Genomic DNA, 13,923 nt, shown 5'->3' with positions numbered 1-13,923 from the left:
TCCGTTACAATGGTGAAGTGACGACCATACAAGTATGGTCGAAACTTTTGAACGGACAAAACTACAGCCAGGCACTCCTGCTCGGTTATTGCGCAGTTCCGCTTGGCTGGCGTCAACGTGCGGCTGACGTAGGCAACCACGTGCTTCAAAGATGATGCATTGCGTTGCAGAAGCACAGCACCAATACCATGTCCACTGGCGTCGGTGTGGAGTATTGCCGGAGCGTTGTCATTAAAATGGCTAAGTACGGGTGCCGAAGAGCCTTTTTGAGCCCCAGGAACGCTGTTTCGCATTCTTTATACGAGGTAAACGGTGTGCCAGAAGCTAAGAGCTTGTTTAAGGGTGAAGCTATTGCCGAAAAGTTCCGAATGAATCGATGGAAGTATGAAGCCAATCCAAGAAAACTGCGAAGTTCTTTCTGAAGAAGAGGTCGGGGAAAATTTATTACGGCTCTCGTTTTATCCGGATCGGGACTAATGTCATCCTTGCTCACAACGTGCTTCAACCCTACTGAAAATATGGCAACGATATCCATACGACACGAATGATATCATAAACATTTCAACGACATGTCTTCGATATCGCAGAGATTTCAATACGATGTCGAAGAAGCTTTATGACATGTCATTGACATCGTAAGGATTTCAATGACTTATCGTTGTCCTCTGACATCGTAAAGGTCCGATGTCGCAAAGACTTCAACGACGTGTCTTTGACATCGGAAGGCCTTCTACGACATGTCGATGTGCTATGATATCATAAAGGTCTGTTATCGCATAGAGCGGAACGACATGTCAAGAAAAGATCGACAACATCTTCATGATATGAAGATTTCAACGATGAGTCGTAGAATTTCTGCGGTATGTCTTCAAGGTAGTCTTACAACGTGTGACATATCGCACAAATTAGCCCATTGTGCCCTGTGGTTTCTGTAACATATTGCAGACAGCATATATTCTGCCTTGTCAGCACTGGAAAAAAGTACAAGGTACAGTACAAAATAAAGTACAGTACAAACGCTGACACTTTGCACTCTCAAGTTTACTTACACAAAATTCAAATTCTTTAACCTGTTGTTCTGTAATGTTTCTACGGGTGCATAATTCAAACTCGGTCATTCAGTTAATTCATAAATTGCACTTGTCCACACTAGAAAATATCTGCTTCTTCATTACCACCTGCTAAAAATATGTGTCCAAATATCACTAAACAGTTGAAAATTTAATTAAAGAATGTCAAGACCTCAAAAAAGAATGTTTTGCTACTAAACCAACGTTCGAAATAAAGCAAAACGTTAGTGGAGAGCATTGTTGTTAGCCCTACTCAGTATTCAAAGACCGTATTAAGTTTGGTCATTTTCAAAACTGTCATTTTTGACGTGACCCAATTTGTTGAAAATGACCAATCTTGTTATATAGGCCCTGAAAGTTCTGGTCAGCAGTAGAAGACGAATTAACTAATTGTGGACTTTTCACCTCTGTTTTCAGTTTGTTTTGTGTAGTCTAGCCTTCAAAATGCTAAAAAATGTCATTAAAATCTATGTCCAAACATAATGTGCACTTTTGCCTTTGCCAGAGTGATATTTATGATGACTTCTGCCCATTCAACAAACTTCCAATGTCCTGTCAAGTTTGCAACAATGAGAATTGACTATGTGCAAAGTAGGGTCATTGAATACAGCATTTTTTTGCTATATCAACAAAAATTAAAGATACTGAGCGACCACACTTTTTCATCTTCATGGATAACCTTGTTGGCTCTTTGCAATGAGGGCTTTGTAGTAAATTGCAGTGCTTAAGTTCCTGTTGGCCTCTTGTTTATTGTTCTTGGCCATGTGTTCATCTGTGCTTGTCAGCAACTGGTACAGCCTGCTTGTAAATGGCACGGTACAACCTCCCCCCCCTCTCCCCCCCCACTCTATTTTTTCATGTTGCATCTCTCAGTCAGTCATTTTCATAGTTTTGTTCGCACAGAGCGTTTGTCAACCCGGTGGTGTGCATGGCTAGACAGAAAGGTGGATGTGTTTCTTAGGCACGTTCTCTTTTGCGGTATTGCTGTACCCGTTGACAACTGCATACAGATTTCTGGTGAATGGCGCCGTAGAGTCCCCACACCTCTTTTTTTGTGTCGTATCTCTTGAAAGTAATGTATGCGTACAATATCTTTTATTTATTTATTTATTTACTTATTCACAGAATACTGCAGGCCCATTTAAGGGTCTCAGCAGGAGGGGCAAGAATATAATGCTGCACACAGCTGTAAATCAGCAAGAACAAAAAAAGATACATCAGATGCAAAAGATACAAAAAGATACATCGTGGGTCATGGTTCAATACGATCAAGTGTCTGATCAATATGATCATGGATCAATACGATTTTGAGAGTGTTGCTGTGCTTGCTGCCCACCGTGTTAGCCTTGCTTCAAAATTTCGGTGCTTTTGACATCTTTTTGTTTCTTAGTCAATATTGTGTGTGTTAGGTTTTAATTCATGCCCTCTCCCTCTGCTTCTTCAATCTGTTACCTATATCCCCCCTACATACACACCAGCAGGCATTTTTATGTCTGCCCAAGGGTTGAACTGGTACTCGGACTATTTGGTCGACTGTGTTCAGCCAACCATTCAATAACCCTAAATTGGACTGGGCGATCTAAACACACAGCTCTTCAACCCTGTTGCAAAGTGAACTGACAGCATTATTAGGTGACATTTAAATATGACACGTAAAAACACAGTGATTTCTACTAATAGCATCTTTGATAAACTGCACCAGTGCACACCGGGGTGCACCGGTGCGCCTCTCCATCCTTGATCAACTGCGCTGGTGTGCACCGTCTGTCCTCCATAAACCGGGCCACACCGTCGCGGGGCAGTTTTTGGCTGCCCCGCCACACACTGAGGGAGTCGACAGGGCTCCGGGGTGCAATCACAAGATACATTGCGAACAATGCTGGAGAAGCGGCTTCCTCCACCGTCTGCTGCAGCGACGGTGGTGATGGCGCATCGGTGCACTTGTGTGAAGGTGGACAGAGCTGTATGTTGTTGCTGACAAGGATGACTTGCTTGCGAAATCATTGGGCAATGATGCGACGGGCTCCGCACGGAGGCAACAACGGCCAGAGATTGTAAATGAAGACATGAACTTCGTGTACTGCAAAGAAGGCTGCATGAATTGCCAGCCAGTTGGAGATTTGCATCCGTTTCGTTCGATTGAATTTTCATGAACAGTCACTGGGGTGCCTAGACCATCAAGCGGAAGGGTGGACAGAAACAGGCACTCGTATTATGGCTGTAACGAAGATGAGAATCAGCTTGTATGTGGCTGTTTAGTTGAAGCGGTGAAAGTGCATTGTTGCGCATGTGTGACGGATATGGGTTTAATGTACACATAATCATTGCCCTTCACTAAATATCACTTTCTAGTAGCGCTGTGTCGTGTTATGCTGCTGTATTGCCACTTGTGAACATTTTTATGCGTTGCTTTCTTAGCTTAAGAGATGGTGATTGGGTAGAATTGCTCAGTTTGTCCTCGATCAACGCTCCATGCCGGGTGCACATTGTCACCTGGCACTGTGCGTTGCACCAGTTTTGGGGGCAACCCCGGTGCATGCTTATTGAGGATGTTATACGTTGACAACCGACCAAAACTAAAAAGCACCATTTATCATTTTCAGTGAAATTGACACCCCTTGTTCCTTCAGGGAATGCTTTTAAGGATCTTACTGGAAGATGCACAAATTGAGTTCAAACAAGGGTTCATCCAGAATTTCGCTTTTGGGGGGTTGTCCAAATTCTCCTCATGGGGTGTTGGTGGGAATTTGAGTGGGGAGGGGGCATTGAGGAAATCCCTGTTTAAACTTTACAATGCTCCAATAAGAATTAGAGAATTTGAAAACAGCTGCTGATGGGACATGCTTAATCCATAAAAGCACTGGGGTGAAGCTACATAACAAGCTGGGGCTTCAGCATTTTTTTTTTTTAGTGAAACGTACCATGTACAGCCAAACTGTTCACTGTGAAGTATTTGTTTCTGTATAGCAGCACGTTGCGCCGTATCCTCCAAAACAGTGTATGACAGACGCTAGACGTACACATTTGTGCGCTAGCTGCCTGTCCACACTGTATTTTTCCTTTTTTAAGTAACAGTCAGAAGCCCTACCAAACAACGATGTCAAGACATGCTTTGGCTCATACCAAGGCAAGCACAGTTTATTGCTGCAGCCTTGGTTGCTTTTCTTTAGCGACAAACTCAATCGGCTGTGCAGATGTATTTCAGGGCGTGTAGGCAGGGATTCTATCTTCTATTTTCACACGGGCCGCTGGGAGCGGCCTGTAATATTCTTTTCGCTCGTCGCTGCCGCACATTGTACCTGTTTGCTGTACCCATCACGGTTTTCGCGTCGTTCGTCGCTTCGGTTGCTTTCTTATGTTGCGCCTTGAGCTATGCCCACGTACTCGAACTACTTCAGAGGTTTTCGCTGCTGTCAGCAGTCGTTTTACACAACAGGTTTGCTGTCATTAATTGTCCTATTAGCGTGATGTGGCTTGTCTGCAAGATCGGTGCGTGACAAACAAGCGTTCCCAAACTAGCGGCGTATTTCACTTCATTCGTGGCTACCGTCGCTTGCATGGAAGAGATCGGGGATGATCTGAGGTAGCTTTGCTTGGGTCAAATAAGGGAGATTTGGCTAAATCGCTTGTAACACTAGCGTAGTTGGCCTTGTCAGCAAGATCGGTGCGAGAGAAGCAAGCGCTATAACTGCCGAAATGTCTAAACTACGGTCAAAACAAGACACAAGCAACAATATCCATTCACACTTTGATAATTATACTACATTCTTAGTTGACGGAAATCACTTGTTAGGATGGTACAGTGGTAGAATGCTCGCCTAGCGTTTTGGTAGTCGCTAGTTCGAATCTCGGCAAAGACTTTTTTTTTTTTGTCCGTGAGGAATTTAATAGCTTTTTTTTTTTTACAAGGGTAAGCGCTTGTTTCCTGCTTCCAATTACGTCAACGTTAGCGATTTGTTCCGTCTCTTTCTCTAAAAAAGGAAAAGAAACCGCCGAGAATTGACCGGAATAGCACGACCGGAATAAAGGCCGTCAAAACCATCAAAACTATCGAAACTACTTTAACATCAGTGTAAATGTGTCAGAGTTTTTCATTACTATGTACTTCTGCGTATGAAAACCTCAATTTGAAGATATAAACTTGTTATAGCTTTGAGAAACGAAAAGATTATTGCCAATATTCCCGTACTAACACGACTTTCGTCAAACATAGAGGTGCTGCTGCTGCTATTACAGCCTGGCAACTGTGTCTTACATTGTGTGTGCGTTTGTGAGGATCCCGCGTTTGTGCTGTGCTGTTTGCATTAGTTTTATCTGCACATTTCCAGCTGAAATCATACTTATAGAAGTTTTATTGCGCGACGTCAGTCCTTTCAACCTACGCATGTGTTGAAAACATGGGCACTGGAAGAACGATCATCGCCGCCCGCCTCAAAAGACTGCGCGTCAAAAGTGGATGGCATTGCTTCCGAACAAAGTGTATTGGTGTTCGCAAAGTGAAGACGACAGTGAAGAAGGATTTTACGTAGGAAACATCGTTCCTGCTAGGGTAAGTAGGCATGTTTTATAAATCTGTACTTGTTTGGAACGGGTTCTGGTGTTTATGGGTCAGCGGTTCACTAAACCCCCATCTCATTTTCTCTTAAATCCTAGGGGACTTGCGTACTTGCTGGGCGACCAGGATTTACCTGTCCACGGTTTCCGCGGCAGTCAGCATCAAATTACTCGTAAGCTAGACCTTAACTACGACGCTCGCGCTGTAGTAGAGGGCTGCTAATTATTTGACATCACGCGGGGTTCTTTAACACCTATGCGTTTTTGCGTTATGTGTCTACCAAAATCTGCCTTGGCGACTGCAGATCCCGTCGAAATTTCGCGTGAGCGGCACAATGCTGTGATCAGTACACATCCGTGAATGCCTGCGGTATACGATGAAGTAACGTGGACAGGAGATGCCCTGGAAGTACATGCGAAAAAGCGGGCACTTGATTCCGTAGGAGCAGCTCGCGGGAACTGTGGGGCTCGATATCAGAGGCATCTGCATTGTTGTAAATTAGTGATGAAAGTTAAGCAAGTTGTCAACATCCTAATATCCCGAAATTGAAGACCATACAGAGACTAACAAGGAAACTGTCGGCCCGCACTTTCAACTCGATTTATATTGGAGAATCGAACTTGCAAAGACAAGCTAGGCAATGCAATAGGGGATCCTCAACAAGCACACACTAGTCCCTATTGAAAGCTATGGACCCAGATAAGCTGCTAGCATGCGTTCAATGCAAATTAGCGTAGCGGTAAGCTTTGGATATATCATGAATACCCCAGTCGCATTACTGGCGTGTCTAATAAACACATCCTTAATGTGACCTAAATTTCACTTTGGATGTTGCTGGAATGTTCTTATTATTGCCTTGAAGGTTAATGTCCTTAAGCGATTACAAATCCGCTTGATGTAAGCATTTGATCTTTGCGTGGCCTTCTCTTGTATTTCAACTACTGTCTGTGCACTCACAGATCGTGTACCTTCAGGTGCTGCTGCTGGCTGTCCTGGGTCGGCTGCCTGTCAGTCCAGTTCCCAAGGCTTTGCCAGGGCCTCCCCTGGCCAACCAACACTCCACCTGCTGGACCTAAGCTGCGGCCGGCCTTCCCTTGGTGCTCCGTATGCTTCACCACCAGGAAAAGCCATTCCTTTGTCTGTCACCTGGCACCAAGTCACTTTGCACACCCCTTCAAACGCACGTCATTTCCTCGGCCCCAGGCACTGCTGCCATTCAGCGCACCCATCGATTATGTACTTGCAGGTTAGTTATTGCATGTTGTGCAAACTTCCGTTGTCATGATGTATACCTGTTAGCAGTGTTGTAGCCTCTGGTAATTGGAAACATTTTCGTGAAGCAGTGCTGTGCATTTTAAGCATGTTATTGGTTAGTGGGGATATTCAAGAGAACCTGGAGGCGCAGGAAGAGAAACCGAACTTTGTTTTAAAGGGTTCATTCGCATGGAATCAAGCCAGGCAATCCTTTTAAAATGTTTCTATACATATGCACCGGGTGTGGAGAGGGCCTATCCGTAATCCACATACTCATTCAATGCAAGGCACTTGACATAACACAATGCAAACACTTCCAACAACTATACACACGACATATTCCACAACACCCGTCATACCTCTTAGGAGACAAGCCCATGTTTTCACTCAAATGTGTTTTCGAGTTTCTTACCGATGTAAAATTTTTACATCTCATTTCTTGTCATGCATCTTGACAACCTGGCCCTTTACGCCAGTCATCCTAATTATGTTGTGTCTTACTTTGTTTATTTTTACTGAAATGTTTTACTTTTACTTTCATGTCGCTCTCATAACACGACTTTTGTTTGGCGCTCTTTGCCCTTAGTTGGCCTTGCGCCATTAAAACCTAAACACCATCATCATCATAAAATCTTTCTATAAGGCTTGAAGAACTAACCATACAAACTGACGTGGAACTACTTTCTATTTTAGGTAAGCTTAAAATTCCACCTACTTCAGATCCTACTGGTATTATTTACAATGTACTGAAAAGTACAATCCACACTGTACAATTCTGATGGCGCTATTTTCAGTCTCTCGACAGGCGCTATTCTCAGTGATGGGTGGATAGCCGTGGTAGTATGAACCTTTCCATCTGGGTACCGTGCTTCACCATTAAACTACAGGCCAATTTCCCTAACAAGCACCATCTGCAAGGTTGTGGAACATTTCATTCTCTCTCAAGTCACTAAGTACTTATAAAATTACATCATCATATTTGAATATCAGCATGGGGTTAAGAGTAACTCACAAGGGTTACTCTCGTAAAACACAACTTTCTGGGATTCTTCAGGATCTACATTCATCCATTGACGCAGGTTTACACACTCCTGCAGTTTATCTAAATTTTTCTAACGCATTTGATCGCATTGCACACCGCAGACTACTTCTCAGACTTCACCCTAATGTCCTCATTTGGATCACGGATTTTCTTCCTTGTTGAATTAAAGGGGCCCTAAACAGGGTTCCAAAGGTAGCGACTTTACGTGCCGTTTGCTGAAGGAACAGCATCCCGCAAAAAATGGTTTAAAAGTGTTAAGTATTAGCTAAGTTATTGTTCAATAAAAAGGGTTGGCAATAAGGCCTGGAGCTTTCACCCTGTCCTCGCACCTCTTAATCGGTGTGAATTCAATGACATCACTGACATGCACAAGACCACCTAGAGACCTTACAGTTTCGAGGTACACACAGCCATTGACTCTGCTTGTCACGCTTTTCTTTTTTAGCAGGCGATGTGTATGCTCCGCCCACTGCTGGCTGCGCTGAGCTGAGTGGGGCAGTAAGCAGGCGGGCCGCTCGCACTGCCGTGGTTGCGTCTTTACGTCAGTTGTAGAATGGGGGAAATGAGTATTTGACGGTCAGATAGGGAGGTCCCAAACACAACATGTTCGCTGGTGACTGTAATTGAAGATTTCCACCTACGATTGGCGGTTCGCTAGCATTTCTTGGTGGTGGCGCTGTTGCAGCGAGCAGGTCCCTCTAGCTTGCGCAGAAAAGGCTTAGCATCGCCGCAGTTATTCAGTCACCACTTTACGAAGCTGAGCTGATGACGATTACCAGCACAATCTTTCACTGCACTGTTTCCCCCTTTCATGCATTTGTAAACTGATTTCAAGCAATAGTCCCCCTCTGGCGGGCAGTGGCAAGTTTTAACTGCTGCGGTTCATGCCATATCGCGTATACACTGCACAGCGGGGTCCTTGTTGACCGTGCAGGCAGATGCTTGCCGCGGTCACGCTTGTAGCGGCGATTCCACCTGCAGAGACTCTCCGTGTTTTTTGGTGTTATTCATACTTTGCAAACAATGCACTATATCCACAGACTCAGCTAAGCTCGTGTAACGGATGGCGACGATCGACATTTGTTTTTCCAAAGATAGCTGTGCTGTAGGGCCGCCGAACCATGCACCCGCATTTCCACCACAGCTGGGAACGCTGATTAACTGCAGATTTTAGGAAACCCGCCAAAAGCAACGCTGTAGTGTTCAGCACCAGCTTTGCCATGAAGGCTGCGTCAGAGTCGCAAAGTTACGTCAGAGTGTGTGAGAATGGCGACAAGGATTGACAGGTAAACAAGGAAAGAAGCGAAGACCTTTCTTGCACTTTTGTGCAGCATTCGCTTTACGCAGAGGTGTTATATTTGGTATACGTTGTCGTGAACATGTTGTCTAGCAATTTTGTATTTGAAACGACTACCTTCGGAAGCCTATTTAATGCCCCTTTAAGTTAACGTCTGCTAATAACTCTACTTCTTTTGCCCCCATTAATTTTGGTGTCGTCCAAGGCAGTGTGCTTGGTCCTCTACCTTTTAAATCTATTTTTATCATCTTCCATGTTGCATATCTTCCCGTGCACATCTCTTCACACACGATGTTGCAGTTTATCACACAATCTCTTTCGACAACCACCATCAATGCTTTCAAACTGATTAAAGCACTTCTCTGGGCTAGTTGTTCATATCGCGCTTGGGTTAGATTAGTGCGCTGCTTAGGCTTACGATACAAGGATGGAGACAAAGAAACACACAACGCAAATGGGTAAGGGCAAACAAGCAACTATTTGTTCTTTGGAATGCCTCCAACAGCTTTACAGAAAAGAGAAGGAACAAACACTAAAAAAAGGGTGGGGGGGGGGTGGGGAGGGGGAGATTTAAGGCGAGAAATGGGACGACGAAATACAGAAATTTTGACACTGAACTATTCAAGTTGAATGCGCAGAAGCCTAATCATCAGAATCTTCTGCGCACACCCGGATTTACAGGGGCCAAGGTGCATCTTTTAAAAGGACAGTTTTGCAACAACCTATGACTATGACGCGTGCTCACGTATTCTCCGAATGTGCCTGATCCCATGAAACAGGACTTCACAATTTTCCTTTTCTGCAGCTTTGGTGATCTGAACAAAACCTCGGTCTGCTCAAATAAAGCCTTCTATCCACACACTTTGCAGTGTGCGGCCAAGTTTCCAGGCCCGCTCCTCCGCTCACCTGTGTAGCGGGTGCTCCCTGAGCCTGGTGTTTACGCACCTGCCTGGGTGTCCGATCCAGGTTCTTTTGCAGTTCAAGGGGATGCGGTAGACAGCGCCGACCGAGCATTCAACAAATTTTGTTTTCTGCTTTGTGTCAAACTGATATTTTCACGCCGTGTTTCCATCCTGATTAACCCTCTTACAAAGCCCTTTAATTTGATGGGGGCTGAGAAAACGACTCCAGCTTCTCGCTTCGCTTTTAGCTGCTTTATCTTGTGTATGTACAGGCTAACTTTCTTTCTCTGCTGTTCTTTGGGCCCTTGCTTGGCTTTACCCCCTTTAGCACTTCTAGGCAGTGAACACAAGAACTTGCGTGGGAAACCCACTAGACCTTAAGCGTGCCCACTGTTACAGTTACAGGACTTTTTTTAGGGCTTGGAGGAAACAGCCTGCAACAATGCTTCTCTTGACTAGCTTTTTGCCGTACTTGAGCACTTTCACACTGCATTTTAGGGGTTACAGTTCAAACATGAGACACCTGTCAGCGATAGGCTGCGGTATTTAGACATTCAAAGCCATGTTGGAGCATCCAACACGTGCGGGTCTTATCGAAGCGGGGGGGGGGGGGGGGGGGGTACCTACGCTTCCCTTTAACTCTGGACATCCGAAGCTAGTAAAGAGAAGCATTGCTGCAGGCTGTTTCCTCCAAGCCCTAAAAAAAGTCCTGTAACTGTAACAGTGGGCACGCTTAAGGTCTAGTGGGTTTCCCACGCAAGTTCTTGTGTCCACTGCCTAGAAGTGCTAAAGGGGGTAAAGCCAAGCAAGGGCCCAAAGAACAGCAGAGAAAGAAAGTTAGCCTGTACATACACAAGATAAAGAAGCTAAAAGCGAAGCGAGAAGCTGGAGTTGTTTTCTCAGCCCCCATCAAATTAAAGGGCTTTGTAAGAGGGTTAATCAGGATGGAAACACGACGTGAAAATATCAGTGTGACACAAAGCAGAAAACAAAATTTGTTGAATGCTCGGTCGGCGCTGTCTACCGCATCCCCTTGAACTGCAAAAGAAGCTGGATCGGACACCCAGGCAGGTGCGTAAACACCAGGCTCAGGGAGCACCCGCTACACAGGTGAGCGGACGAGCGGGCCTGGAAACTTGGCCGCACACTGCAAAGTGTGTGGATAGAAGGCTTTATTTGAGCAGACCGAGGTTTTGTTCAGATCACCCAAGCTGCAGAAAAGGAAAATTGTGAAGTCCTGTTTCATGGGATCAGGCACATTCGGAGAATACGTGAGCACGCGTCATAGTCTTAAGGTTGTTGCAAAACTGTCCTTTTAAAAGATGCACCTTGGCCCCTGTAATACCGGGTGTGCGCAGAAGATTCTGATGATTAGGCTTCTGCGCATTCAACTTGAATAGTTCAGAGTCAAAATTTCTGTATTTCGTCGTCCCATTTCTCGCCTTAAATCTCCCCCTCCCCCCCCCCCCCCTGCCCTTTTTTTAGCGTTTGTTTCTTCTCTTTTCTGTAAAGCTGTTGGAGGCGTTCCAAGGAATAAATAGTTGTTTGTTTGCACTTACCCATTTGCATTGTGTGTTTCTTCGTGGTAAGAGCATTGCATAATTGTTGCTCACAGAAGAGCTGCACATTTGAGGCTAGAGGTGATGAATGAAGCATAACCTCTAGCTCCTGATGAACAACTCTTTCCACAATTTGATAAGGAGCCCCTTTTGTTGCCTCCACCATTTTTGTAATTCTTCTATTTCCCGTCTCAAAGGGAAAGACGGAGAAAGCCGATAACGGTCCTAAATTTTCCACACAGTTTTCGAGATGCAACAACTGGTGCACGTTAAAGGTCATAAAACATTCTCCATACAGTCCTTCGGCTCTTGCCACGAACACTTGAAGGAGGTGTCCTAGAAGAACAATACATTTAGCTATCGATTGTAAGCTTTAACACGATCCAAATTTTCGTGAGAAGGAGGGTCATATGCGATGCAATTCGTTTATTTTTTAGAGCTGTGACGAATTCCCTGCAATAGATGTTTATTTTAAATCCAAAGTTATTTGATGTCTTCGAGACTGCGATGGTTTGTTTCAGCCACCATCTAGTGTCATCAAATACTCGTTCAACTTATTCCAGCGAGAAGTCGCTGCAGACATTGGGCTCATATATCGGGCCCTTGCCTCTGATTCATGTTGGTTTTGCCCCCCATTATTTCACTGTTGCTGTTTTCATGAATTGCGTTATGGCCAGAGGGGCAGAGCTGGCCCAATAATACTAAGGAGATGAGAGGTGGTTATCAAATGCTCCATCAGCGTTTCACCGTTTGTCACTCAAGCAGTGCAGGAAAGCCCAAGTGGAGAGACCTCGCTCGTAATTTTCAAATGGTTTTATTCGAACAAAATGGAAATTTGGGTGAGTTGGTACAAATTCATGATGAAATGTAATAGCGCAATAAACAACGAGGGACACAGAAGCGCCCGTCTTGTGAATTTTCTTCTGTGTCCCTCGTCGTTTATTGCGCTGTTACATTTCACCAGGTCTTATTCTGTTTGAGTTGAAATGAAATATTGCATTATTTGATTCAATTGTTATATTGTAGTTGCGAATTTTTGCACATTATTAAAGATCAGGGATAGGGGCAAAATAAGCAATATTGCGAATGCACTGTTCTCACAACATAGCATCCACATAAACTCGTGAGGCAAGTGCCATGTCCAAGTGGTGGTCCGTGCTCAATATAAGATGTGCTGGTATAGGCTTGCACCTCGGACCTTAGCATCAGCCTGCAGCCATGCTGTGAGCTCAAGCTCATGAAGCTTAAGGGAAACATGGCTTTTCTTAGGTGCCCCTCCCCACACCTTTCTCCACTGCGCTAGCACAATAATAAGGGACACATCTCCACATGTGACGAATCTTGCATTTAAGTGTGGGCCAACGATGTTTGGTGGTCATAGTCATAGCATTGTGAGCAAGCACAGCTTCTGCAGTTGTGAAGAGTAGCCTCATTTGACCATGAAAGTCTTCACAGGTGGTACAACTAACTGAGCATGTATGTAATATCGCTTGATTAATGGGTCAGACACACCCAAAAGGTTCACGTGCACCCTCTAAACACATGTTCTCTGCTCCCTCTCTTTTTCCATTTTGTGCAGGTGCCCATGGTTACTTCATGAAACACCGGAACAGTGAAGCTACCACGGAGAAGCGGCTGAAAGCATTTAATGGATATGTGGCCAACCTGCTGCGGGATATGAAATAAAAGGGAAAAGGCAGCAGCTTCCAAGTATTCTTTTGCGTATTCTACTGTGCAAGGATCTAAGCACATTCACAGCACAATATCAACACCTGCGCATTTAACGCTTGTATTACACGCACACATCGAATACATATTGTCGCTGACCCCAGCAAAATCTGTACGATAAACTCGAACGACATCGCTTGCAACGATCCGACTTGTATGATCCAACGTATACGATGAGCTACTACGATATCTCAATGATATCGTTGAAGCCTATGATATCATTCACCTTACGATCCCATAATCTCGTATACGAGTTATCGTTCATATATCGTTTGATTTTTTTCAGTAGGGAATAATTTGATGGATGTGGTTGCAAAGTGGCATTTTTTTTTGCATTGAGTTGGAGAACGGCCTCGCTGAGGCAAGTTAATACTTTTTCCAGGCGTTGAAGGTGCTCGGCAAATGAGGAGGAAAAATAACAATGTCGTCCAGGTAACAGAGACACGTTTTTCATTTAAAGCCACGAAGACATTGTCTATCATTCTTTCAAATGTAGCGGGAGCATTGCAAAGCCCG

General features: G+C 44.6%; 1 long non-coding RNA gene across 3 annotated transcripts; it reads left to right on the top strand.

Moving 5' to 3' along the window:
• The first annotated feature begins 5,412 nt into the window (after nt 1–5,412).
• On the top strand, nt 5,413–13,683 carry LOC144165014 (uncharacterized). 3 transcript variants are annotated; one of them, XR_013321309.1, is made up of 3 exons: nt 5,413–5,619; nt 6,600–6,871; nt 13,259–13,683. It is a non-coding gene; the product is annotated as an uncharacterized LOC144165014 (long non-coding RNA). The 3 variants fall into 3 exon arrangements; XR_013321307.1 differs by having other exon boundaries at nt 6,585–6,871; XR_013321308.1 differs by having other exon boundaries at nt 5,413–5,797.
• The last annotated feature ends 240 nt before the right edge of the window (nt 13,684–13,923 follow it).

Source organism: Haemaphysalis longicornis, unplaced genomic scaffold (genome assembly GCF_048455015.1).
Source record: "Haemaphysalis longicornis isolate Haplotype H1 unplaced genomic scaffold, Haemaphysalis longicornis Haplotype H1 scaffold_14, whole genome shotgun sequence".
NCBI lineage: Eukaryota > Metazoa > Arthropoda > Arachnida > Ixodida > Ixodidae > Haemaphysalis > Haemaphysalis longicornis.
This window is presented reverse-complemented; position numbering and strand designations above follow the sequence as displayed.